An 11,925-nucleotide genomic window follows, 5' to 3' on the forward strand; every position below is an offset into this window, starting at 1 on the left:
AGCACTCCAGGTAATGTAAACAGCACAGGCCGCAGCTTAACCCACTGCTCTGTAATGCTGGCACTTGGCATGGCCCAGTCCTAATCCCTGCTGGACGTGTCACCTTACGTGGCGAAGGGGCCTTGGCAGATGCGACTCATCACTCAAAGGCGTTGTGATGGAGACATCCCGGACTGTTTGGTTGGATCCCTGGACTGCCAACATGGAGGCAGATGGAACAGAGAGCAGGAGTAATCAGGAAGTTAGCATTTTTGAAAAAGACTTAATATTTTTGTTGGAAAGGCAGATTTACAGAGAGAAGGAGAGACAGAAAGATCTTCTGTCTGCTGGTTCCCTCCCCAAGTGACCTCAACAGCCAGGGCGGAGCCAATCCAAATCCAGGAGCCAGGAGCCACTGCCGGGTCTCCCACATGTCTTGCATGGGCACTGGTTCGTATCCCAGCTGCTCAGTTTCCCGTCCAGCTCCCTGTTTGTGGCCTGGGAAAGAAGCTAAGGGTGGCCCAGAGCCTTGGGACCCTGCACCAGCCTGAGAGACCCAAAAGAAACTCCTGGCTCCTGGCTTTGGACTGGCTCAGCTCTGACCGTTGTGGCCACCTGGGGAGTGAGTCAGCAGGCAGAAGATCTTCCTCTGTCTCTCCTCTGTAAATCTGCCTTTCCAATATAAATAAATAAATCTCTTCTTTTTAATGTACTTTTGTTTGTTTGAAAGGTATAGTGACAGAGCCATGGGCAGGGGGGATCTTCCATCCACTGGTTCACTCCCCAAATGGCCACCAATAGCCAGGAATGGGCCAGGCTGGGCCAGGAGCCAGGGACTCCATCTGGGTCTCTGCTGTGTCAGGGGACAGGATGCCTGTGGCGACAGCCGCTGCTTCCCAGGGGAATCAGCAGAAAGCAAGATCAGAAGTGTGAATAGGACTCCAATCAGGAGGCCCACCCCAGACCCCCAGATGACATTTCTATTAGAGAAATAGTATGGAAGACCCCAAACCAAGCCACACAGGCAACATCTGGGAGCTGGGAAACGCCCAAAATGGTTCCCTCTCTGTCCAGAGCTTCCAGAGAGAAGCCAGTGTCCCAGGACGGCGACAGTGGTGTTGGACATGTCACGCGACCGCAGCAGCAGCAGGAGGGGTTAGGTTCTGGAGACTCCTGCAGGTCGTACAGCTAGGTAAGGGTTAAGCGGTGGGGAAGGGAGGCCGCAGGGGACAGGCCTGCTTCACCTGCAGCTCACTCCCCACCTCTCTGGCCTGGTGAGGAGGGTACGGAGTCCCCCTCATTTCAAAGTCCGCCTGCTCATTCAGAGGAGGACCTGCTCCATTTCCCACACTCGGGCTCAGCAGACAGGGGCATCTCCATCTAATAACACCAGCGCAAATGCATATCCCAGGGTTTCAGTGCTGGTGCAGCCTCCTGGCAGCAGAGCCGACCTCCGCGTGCCCTGGGGTTTGTACCTGTACAAACTACAAACGGCATGGGCCACCACTGTCTCACCCCAGTGTAGGGACCCAAGCTGGGCAGACTAGACAGCTTGTGGCACAAACAGGGGCTGCCCATGTGGTGACTGGAAGGTGAATGCTTGAGACCGCCACACTGGCCAACCCTCCACCTTCAAACAGCAGCATCCCAAATGGGCACGGGCTCATGTCCCTGCTGCCCCACTTCCCTTCCAGCTCCCTGCCTGTGGCCTGGGAAAGCAGGAGAGGACAGCCCAAAGCCTTGGGACCCTGCACCCACGTGGGACAACCCAAAAGCAGCTCCTGGCTTTGGATCGGCTCAGCTCTGGCCTTTGTGGTCACTTTGGGAGTGAACAAGCAGATGGACAATCTTTCCTGCTCCATTTCTCCTTCTTTCTGTAAATCAGCCTTTCCAGGAAAAATAAATAAATCTAAAAAAAGAAAGAAAAGTGGATGCCTGGCAGGCTGAAGATAAACATTTGACTTCTGACCTTGCACCCCCAGAAATGCACCGATTTCTCCCCTCCCTGTCACCCTCCTGGTGACAAAGCAGCTATCAACATGTTAAAAAAGAAAGCTGATCCAGTGTGTCCAATGCCTTAACTTTCCTTAGAAAGATCTTTTATTATTATTTTTAATTTTAGAGGCAAATTTATAGGGAAAAGATAGAGAGAGATCTTCTTTTGTTTTTTTTTGTTTTTTTAAAGATTTATTTTTATTATTTCTTCGTTGGAAAGGCGGATATACAGAGAGGAAGATCCCCAAGTGAGGGCAACGGGTCGATACTATGCCGATCCGAAGCCAGGAGCCTCTTCCAGGTCTCCCACGCGGGTGCAGGTTCCCAAAGCTTTGGGCTGTCCTGGACTGCTTTCCCAGGCCACTGGCAGGGAGCTGGAAGGGAAGCGGGGCCGCCGGGATTAGAACCGGCGCCCATATGGGATCCCGGGCGTGCAAGGCGAGGACCTTTAACCACTTGCACCACCGCGCCGGGCCCAAGAGAGATCTTCTTTTGATGTTAGTTCACTCCCCTCAATGGCTGCAACAGTCCAAGCTAGACAGGTCTGAAGTCAGGAGCCTGGAGCTCTTTCTGAATTTCTCATCTGGGTACAGGAACTCAAGGCACGTGAATAAGGGGCTGGATGGGTAGTGAAGCAGGTCCCAGGGCACAGTGGCTAAATCCTCGCCTCCTAAGCACTGGGATCCTCTGTGGGCACTGGTTCATGTTCTGGCTATTCCACTCCCCATCCAGCTCCCTGCTTGTGGCCTGTGAAAGCAGTCAAGGACAGCCCAAGGCCTTGGGACCCTGCACCCGTGTGGAAAACCTGGAAGAAGCTCCTGGTTCCTGGCTTCAAAACAGCTCAGCTAGAGCCATCATGGCCACCGGGGAGTGAACCAGCGGCTGGAAGATCTTTCTGTCTGTCTCTCCTTCTCTCCAGAAATCTGATCTACTTTTGCAATAAAAACAAATCTTTAAAACAAAAATAAAGAAAAAAAAAAAAAACAGAGCAGCCAAACACAAACCAGCAACAGCAGCGTAGGCATCCCATGTGGGCACCAGCTCAAGTCCCAGCTGCTCCACTTCTGATCCAGCTCCCTGCCCCGGGCTGCGATAGTCCCCGGGCCCCTGCACTCACATGAAACAGCCAGAAGGGGCTTCAGCCCTGGCCAGCAGATGGAAGATCTCTGTCTCTCCCTGGTCTCTGTGTAACTCTGCTTTCAAATAAATAAATCTTGGCGGGGGCAGGGGGGGGAAGGACCAATGGTGTTGGTGAAGGTTAAGGATGCCTGTCCAAGCCCTTCCAGAAACTCACACACAAACAGGGTGGGAAGAGGGAAGGAGAAAGCCAAGTCCAGGGCTCGGCCACGGCTCCTGGGACCGCTCGGCACAAGGGGCTGCCTGCCAGCAAGGGAGAACAGGCAAAGAAATTATATTGGGACTGGCACATTGGCTCAACTGGCTGATCCTCCACCTCCCAAGGTGCTGGTTCATGTCCCAGCTGCTCCATTTCTCATCCAGCTCTCTGCTTGTGGCCTGGGAAAGCAGTCGAGAGTGGCCCAAAGCCTCGGGACCCTGCACCCACGTGGGAGACACAGAAAAAGCTCTGGGCTCTCTGGCTTTGGATCAGCTCGGCTCAGGCCATTACAGCCACTTGGGGTGTAAACCAGCAGACACAAAATCTTTCTCTCATCTCTGTAAATCTGCCTTTCTAATAAGACCAAATAATTCTTTTTAAAAAAAAAAAAAGTTATGTCTTTAAAGTTACTAACCATAGCCGCTAATCAGAGCTGGAATATGAACAGGAAGTCAGGACTGAGGGAACCACACGGGGAGGCTGGGAGAGCCAGTGTGAAAAAGCCATGAGCCAGGGTTCGTTTCTTGTTTTTATTTTTTTCCTTTTTTTTCAATCAGATGTGTTTATGTGTTTACTTATTAAAAAGGCAGAGCTACAGAGATAAAGGGCTCTGCCAGCCCCCGGTTCACTGTCCCAGTGGTCATAAAGGCCAGAACTGGACCGGGTTGATGCCAAGATCCTGGAATTCCATCTCAGTCTCCCTCATGGGTGGCAGAGCCAAAGTGTTCAGTCTATCTTCTGCTGGCACAATAACAGGGAGCTGCATCAGAAGTGGAGCAGCCAGGACTTGAACCAGCACCCCATGGAATGCCAGCAGTACAGATGACAGCTTAGCCTACTGCTCAGTGCCCACTCCTGCTTTTGCAGGGGGAGGATGCTGAGACACGGAGGTGGAAGGCCTGCAGCCTAGGTCAGACTCTCTGGTTTAGTGGAGGTTAAGGTTTCTAACCCAGCTCCCTCCTAATCCACCTGCGATGCAGCAGCGGCTGGCCGAGTGCTTGGATCAAGTCCCTGCCCGCTGGGCTCGTGGCCAGCCCTGGCCGTTACAGACGTGGGGAGTGAACCCATGGGTAGATCACTTCCCGTTCACTCTGCCCTTCTAATCCCTGTATCTTTATAACTCTACCTGTGGGAAGAGAAATCTCCCTAGCTCTCCAAACCAAACCAGAGGAGAAATTTCAAAAACCTCGTACAGTCTATTAGCAATCTTATGCGTAGATGATTTTAGAGAGAGCTTCTATCTGCCTACTTCTCAGACAGCTGCAGCAGCCAGATCTGGGCCAGACTGACCCTGGCAGCTCAGAGCTCCATCTGGGGCTCCCATGTAGTGTCAGAGGCCCGAGCCTGGGCCAGCTTCTCCTGCATTCCCAGGTGCTCCAACAGGGAGCTGGATCGGAAGTGGAGCAGGGAGGATTCGAACCAGCGTCTGTGGGATGTCAGGCTTTGGCTGCAAGGGGCGCCTAGCCCGCTGTGCCACGCCACTAGCCCTCAGGATGTTCTTCTGGAAGCAGGTTTAGGCCACACATGGCTTCACTTGACTTTACACGAAGAGCAGAAAGCCTTGACCCTGGGCACAGGCAGCCCTTTCTCAGATTCTTCCAGAAAATCATCTCCTCTTTGTTCCCTCACCTCTCCCTCCCCTTTGCTCCGGCTTTGTGTTTGCCAACCACCTGTCCACAAGCCGACCCTCCATGCCCTCTCCTCCCCTTTCTCCCCACTTTGGCTCAGCTCCTGGGCACCTCGCCCCCTCCAGCTCCCCAACTCTCCCTCCATCTCACCCAGTCTCTCACATAGGTCCCCGTTTCATATCTGTGTCCCCTAAGGGACCACCACATCACTGAATTACTCGTGGTCTTAGTTCCCCAGCCCACATCCTGTACCCTATAGGGAGTATTTAAAGGTTAGTGAACAAAAGAAGACAAAACTGTATGGCTAGGGTCGGGCGCGTGCCGGTCAGCTTTCTCTCGGTAAGGAGCCACCTGAGGCGGGCTGTGTCTGGGAGAACAAGACTTATTGAGCTCACATTTTTGGAGGCTCAGTCTAAGCCCTGGCAGCCCCGTTGGACTTGACCTCCAGAGAGGCTCTAGGACAGAAGGTCACCTCCTGGGAAGCTGTCACATCTCCACACAGGAAGGCAGAGACAGACGGGGCCGGCTTAGGCTTGCAAGGTTAGTTTTGGGAAAACTAACCAGAATCCCATTGAGAGTCCTCTAATCCCTTCTGAGGGACCCAAGGAGCTCCCCCAGGGGTTCCACCTCCCAACCATCACCATGGAAACCAAGGATCCCACATGTGAACATCTGGGGACAAACCACACTGCAAGGAGTGCAGACGGAAGGGAGAGTGCTCAGAGCGAGCCGTGGAGTCCAGCAGTGAGGACACCTGGACCCGGCCTTTGCCTTCTCTCCGTAGCATTGCCAGCAGACGTCAGGACTAGCAGCAGGTGTGGTGGCACAGTGGGTTAAGCTCAGCTTGAATACTTTATCTCCTTCAGGAGTGTCTGGAATCAAGCCCTCCTCCACTTCTAATCTAGGTGTCTGCTTGGGGACACTCTGGGAGGCAGCAGGTGACAACCCAAGTACCTCGGCCCCGACATTCATATGTGAGACCCAGACCAAGTTCCTGGCTCCTGCTATTACAGGCAATTAGGGAGCGAGGGGGATGAATCAATAGGCAAAAATATCTCTCTGTTTCTCCATCTCTCTTTGTGTTTTAAATAGATAAATAAATGAAAAAAAAAATTGTTAAAGGATTTTGAGGACCAAACTTCTGTGTAATAGGAGTGGGACAAATATTGACACCATAGCAAGTGTCTTATTCCTCAGGGTCACCTGCCCGGCCCCTCCCTGCAGCAGAACCGTCTGGGCTTCCTGGCAGGATGGCCTTGAATTCCACAGCAAGTGGAAGCACAGGGACCTTACGCAGGTGCTGCTCCGATTGGGCACTGTTGATCAAAGAAAGTCATGGGATTGGCTCTGCCTCGGGAGTGGAACCTCCTCCCCTTGATGGTAGGAGCAGCGTCTGCGTGTGCAGGAAGGTTTGTCGGTGGCCCGTTTGCATCGCAGCTTCCTCATCAAAACCTCTGCTGGGAGGGCTTTGGTCTGGAGCTGAGGATGCCCACGTCCTCACTTGGGGGTGCCTTGGTTTGATGCTTGGCTCCAGCTTCCTGCCAAGGCAGACCCCTCACACTGTAGCCGTGAAGGCCCAAATATTGGGTTCCTGGCACCCATTGTGGGAGACCTGAGATTGAGTTTCTGGTTCCCAGCTTGAGTTGCAAACATGTGGGGGAGTGAATGAATGGATTTGGGGGACATTCTCCTGCTCTCTCTCTCTCAAAAAAGTGAAACATTACAAAGATTCTGCACTCATGCTGTCTGATGATGTTGCTTCTGATAACAAAACTTACCTGAGCGCTCGGATGACAAGTAATACTAAGACCTGGCAGGTGAACAGGAAACAGCGCTACCCTCAAACGCATCCCGAGTTCAGGGGGCATTCGAAATGAAACAACTAGTAAAACATGATTCACTGAGTTCCCCCGCCTCTCTGATCTGCCTGACCCAGGCCTGAAATGGCTGGGAACACCTGACCCTCTGGCCTAAGGCTCCCTCCAGCCCCAGGCCTACCAGAGGACCTCAGGGCACACGCTCTGTAGGAAATGGAAGGCCTTCTGCTTGTCTTGTCTTCCTGGATGTCTGCTTGAGCCAGCTTCCACGCTCTCTGCACCTGTTCTGTGCGCAGCAGGCTCGCTGAGCAAACAAGATAACCCAAGCCAGGCCTTCAGTTCAGAAAGGTCATCCTCTTTCCGGGGCACAAAGGAGTAACACGCCAGGGGCACGAGAGTCCCAGCTTCAGAGACGAAGGGAGCCGTCTCTGTGGAGGCCATGAAGGAGAAGAAGAGTTTAAAACCAGTGAGACTGGGCAAGAAAATTCCAGATGGAAGTACCAGCTTCAACAGAAGCCTGGAGATGGGAGGATCTGGGCACCTGGAGAAGATTGTGGGCTGGCAGGTGGGCATTGGGTATGTGACCACATCCCCAGGGAATATGCGTTCCAGTATAAATGGAAGCCTGCAGGCAAAAACCTGACTCTGTGCACCCGTGGGAGGAGCTCTGCGCAGACCTGGGAGCTCACACCAGGGAGCTGTGGCGCCCAGCAACTGACCCAGTCCAAAGCATCGTCCGGGGCTCGGTGCCACAGAGGCCTGGGACACCCAGCTCCCATCACATGCCCAGGGACCACAAGATCCTGGGGGATGAGGACAGAGGGAAAGGGTCAGATCTACAACTCGGGGGCATGGCCTGACAGAAATAAACCCCACATTAGGGACAGGTTGAGTTTGGGGAGGGAGGGGAAAAGAGGGGAAGAGTCACAGCTCTCCAAGGATGCTCCCAAATACGGAACAAGGATAGGAACACTGGGAAGGCATACTTCACGCTCCCTTTCTGTGTCCAAGGAAGCCAGAGGCACAATTCCTAAATCCCACTCCCGCTTTCCACTGAGCCAGGTTTGGGATCTCCTTCAACGTAGAGCCCTGGAAGCCATTCCAGTTCATGGAGCTGATGGTGAGGAGTGGAGAGAATAAAGAGGGTTTGATGTGGAAGGGGTGTTAAAGAAGCAATGCCCCTAGCCTCATATCTCAGAAGCAAAATACCCAAAAAGATACAGCTCTTCAGTCTATCAAGAAAACAAGAGAACAACCAACAAAGGCCTGCCTGTCTATCCATTTCCAATAGCCTCATTTGCCAGAGTCTAGGGCGGAACGAGAACCTGCCCTGTGTGGCATCACTTCCTGGGGCAGGAGCCCTGAGTTGGGCTGAGATATCTGCCGAGCAGTCTGGCAGGTTCCAGGCAGCCCAAGGGAAGGCGCCAGACACTTGGGGTGTTTGCAGGCTGTTGGCTCCCCCAAGTTCCCACCTGCGCATGACGTGAGCATTAGATGACATCATCATTCACGAATCCTCTGAAATGGTAGAGGCTGAATCAGCGATTCTAGAACTTGTTCAGGTTGGCATTGTGGCACAGCAAGTTAATGAAGCTTGCAGTGCCAGCATCCTCTGTGAGCACGGGTTCAAGTCCCGGCTACTCAACTTCCCGTCCAGTCCCGGCCGGCGTACCTGGGGAAGTGAAAGATGGCCCAAGTGCCTGGGTCTCTGCCACCCAGCTGGGAGACCAGGATGGAATTCCTGGCTCTTGCCTTCACCCCGACCCAGTCTTGGCAGTTGTAGCTATTTGGGGAGTGAATTAGCTGATAGAAGATTTCTCTGTCTCTCCCTGTCCGTAATGCTGCCTTTCAAATAAGTAATTCATAGTGGGGGGGGGGGGGACAAACTGTTGTTATTAGAATTCTTTCCCAAGTCTTAAGAGGACCCAGAGATTTTGATTTTTCTCTTTATATTTTCCAAGTTAGAAATTAAAACCAAGACCAAATTTAAATATTTATTATTTATTTTGATTTAAAATTATTGGTAAGGTGATGACATATGAACATATATAGCACAGTTTGTGAAAAAATATTCCAAAACATCTTTTGTTAATTGAGAAAATTGTCATTGTTTTAAACTGTGGCAAATCTCTTGAACGTTGGGCTGAATAGAAAGCAGCTGGCTTCTAACAGCTCCTTTTGAATTTAATCTATTGTGCTCTGTTGCTTTGGTGGAAATCTGTGAAGAAACTGCAACTTCACACAAGTAGGCTGCTGGGATGAGAATTTCAATCGGCTTTCTGGAGAACTATGAAAATTACCATCAGATTTTCACATGTTTGTGCGCTAGCTTTCATGTACTTGAAAGGTAAGGCAATAGAGAGATCTTTCAGCATCTGCTGGTTCACTCCCCGAACAACTGTAACACTCAGAAGCCAAGAGCTCCACCCGAGTTCTCACATGGTGGCAGGGCCATCTTCTGTGCCACATACTTGCCCCCTGAATATTAGTTCTTGTTGTGGTGGCAAAAATGGCCACAAGCAAGGAACTGGATGGGAAGTGGAGCAGCTGGGACTCGAACCAGCACCCATATGGGATACCAGCAGTAGCAGGTGGAGGATTAACCTGAAAAGCCCTGAATTTTTTAAGATTAAAAGAAAAAAACAATTATTTCAAAGGCAAAGTTCCAGAGAGAAGGAGAGACAGAATGATCCTCAATCTTCTGGTTCGCTCCCCAAATGGCCACAATGATCAGAGATGAGCTGCCGAAGCCAGGAGCCAGGAGCTTTTGATGGGTCTCCCACACTGCTGCAGGAGGCCCAAGGACTTCAGCCATCTTCTGCTGCTTTCTCAGGCCATAAGTAGGGAGTTGAGTTGGAGACAGAGCAGCTAGGACTCAACTCAGCACCCTTATGGGTGCTGGCACCTCAGGAAGCTTAGTGTCCTGTGCCGTGGGCAGCCCCCAGCAGATGTTTAACTAACACATGCTTTTACAATGTCATGTAATTTGGGAACTATTGATTTAACTTTGTACTATTTAAAAGTCACACTTGCTAATACAACTACCACTCTCAGAAAAAATCCTTAATTATTGGGGAAATAGTCAATTTCATGGTAGCTAATAGAAGTTCTCCCAAATTTCTACTACAAATTTCAAATTTCCTGCCTGGCAACAAAAACTGCCCTTGCTTTCCTTGAATGCTTTTCATGATTTCTGTTTAGAAAAAAATGTTTCCTTTATGCCCTAGTCTGGATCATATGACTTGCTGTTGGTAAAAATGGTGGCCTAGGGGGTGGCCTTTGGCACAGTGGGTTTAGCTTCTGCTGAGGACACCAGCATCCCATATTGGATCCCGATTCAAGTCCCAGCTGCTCCGCTTGTGACTCAGCTCCCTGCTAACGCCCCTGGATAAGCAGCAGCAGATGGCTCAAGTGCTTGGACCCCTGCCGTCTGGATGACATTCTCGAGTTGATTCTGACCTAGACCAACTCCAGCCATCATGCCTGTTTGGGGAATGAACCAATGGGTGGATGACCTCTCTGTGTGTGTTCCTCTTCCTCTCTGTCCATCAAATCAACACGTGAATCTTTAAAATGATGGTCCAAGCCCCAAACACCGGCTCAGCTGGCCACTCTATCACCAAGTACTTTCTTTGGGCTCACCTGCTGTACAGGAGTCCTTCAACACCCACAGTGGAGCGGCTCCAGGATCCTCCTGTGCACGCACACACACGCACGCACACACACACCAGAGATCAGGTTCTGGAGTGCGAAGGCCCCTACTGGAAAGTAACTTAGTATTCCTGTGGTACCTGTGCGTAGCCTCTGGGGCACTCAGTCATCGCTCAAGTATGTACAGGACACATGACAGCGTCACTGCCACAGAAATACTTGTGGTCATATTTTTTTCTTAGGGAAGAATAACAAAAGCAAAGGGCAGCGAGAGGTCAATGCAGACACAATTATATGTATTTTTAAAGACTTTTGATCCACAGTTGGTTGAATCCACGGTCACGGAACCAAACACCATAGAAGGGGACAGCCGTCTTCACGCATCCCCAACAACTTTTCTTCTCTTAGCAACTGCACTGTAAAAATGCAAAATCTACGTACCCAGGGTGGAGATCTTAACAGAATTGTTTTTCATGCCTCATCAAGGACATACTCATTGAAAACAGGTTTTTGTTTGTTCCACAAGAACTTGGCAATGAAGAACGCAAAGGCAACCAGCTCAGTTTGGTGTCACAGCCTTGACTCGGGCAACAGCACTTGCTGTTTTGTTTTTGTAAAGATGTATTAATTTATTTAAAATATGGAGTTACAGAGAGAAATGGAGACAGAAAACTTTCCTCTACTGGTTTATTCCCCAAATGGCCATGGTGGCAGGGACTGGGCAGGGCTGGACAGCAGGCAGCAGCCAGGACCTTCCTTGGGACCTCCTAAGAACTTGGGCCAGCCATCCTCCATTGCCTCCTCAGGCCGTTGGAAGGGAGCTGGCCCAGAAGCGGAGCAGCCAAGACTCCAAGTGGGATGCTGGTATTGCAGGTGGCAGCTTGCCCAGCTGCACCACAGCACTGGTCCCTGGGACTCATTGTTTTCCCCTGTGGTCATGTCGCATGGGCAGGACAGGTGTGAACACGGAGCCCATCGAGTTTCCTTGCTACTCTGAACCAGTTGATGCCTACGGGTCCCTGACAGGGGATTGGCAGACTGATAGCTACTGGCCGAGCCTGGTGCCATGGCTCAGTGGCTAAATCCTCCTCCTGCAAGCGCAAGGATCCCATATGGGTGTCAGTTCGAGTCCCGGTTACGCCACCGGCCCCACTTGCTTTTGCCACCTCCCTCTCAAGACTCACGGCTTTCCCTCACCTCCCAGCCCTGGCATTCGCTCTTCCTCAGTCTTCAACAATAGCCTGATGACTGGCCATACAAGCGAGGGTGGTGGGCTGCACCCCAGTCTCTGTTCTCTGTTCTTGGATGAGCTGTGCTGGGATGGGACTTCCTTGATAAGCAAATCTGAGAAGTCAGGTACGGTCCTCGTTACCTGCCAGCCTACGTGGTACGCATGATACACAACCTTACCTGCCAGCCATTCATGTTGCACATGAACCGTGACTCGAGTGGAGGGTCCAGAGAGATAGCTGTGCCTTCTAGTCAATTACAGTGCCATTGTTGGGTGGGAGGACTATTG

The sequence above is a fragment of the Ochotona curzoniae genome, unplaced genomic scaffold (assembly GCF_017591425.1).
Source record: "Ochotona curzoniae isolate NIBS_2020 unplaced genomic scaffold, NIBS_Ocur_1.0 scaffold_3208, whole genome shotgun sequence".
NCBI classification, from domain to species: domain Eukaryota; kingdom Metazoa; phylum Chordata; class Mammalia; order Lagomorpha; family Ochotonidae; genus Ochotona; species Ochotona curzoniae.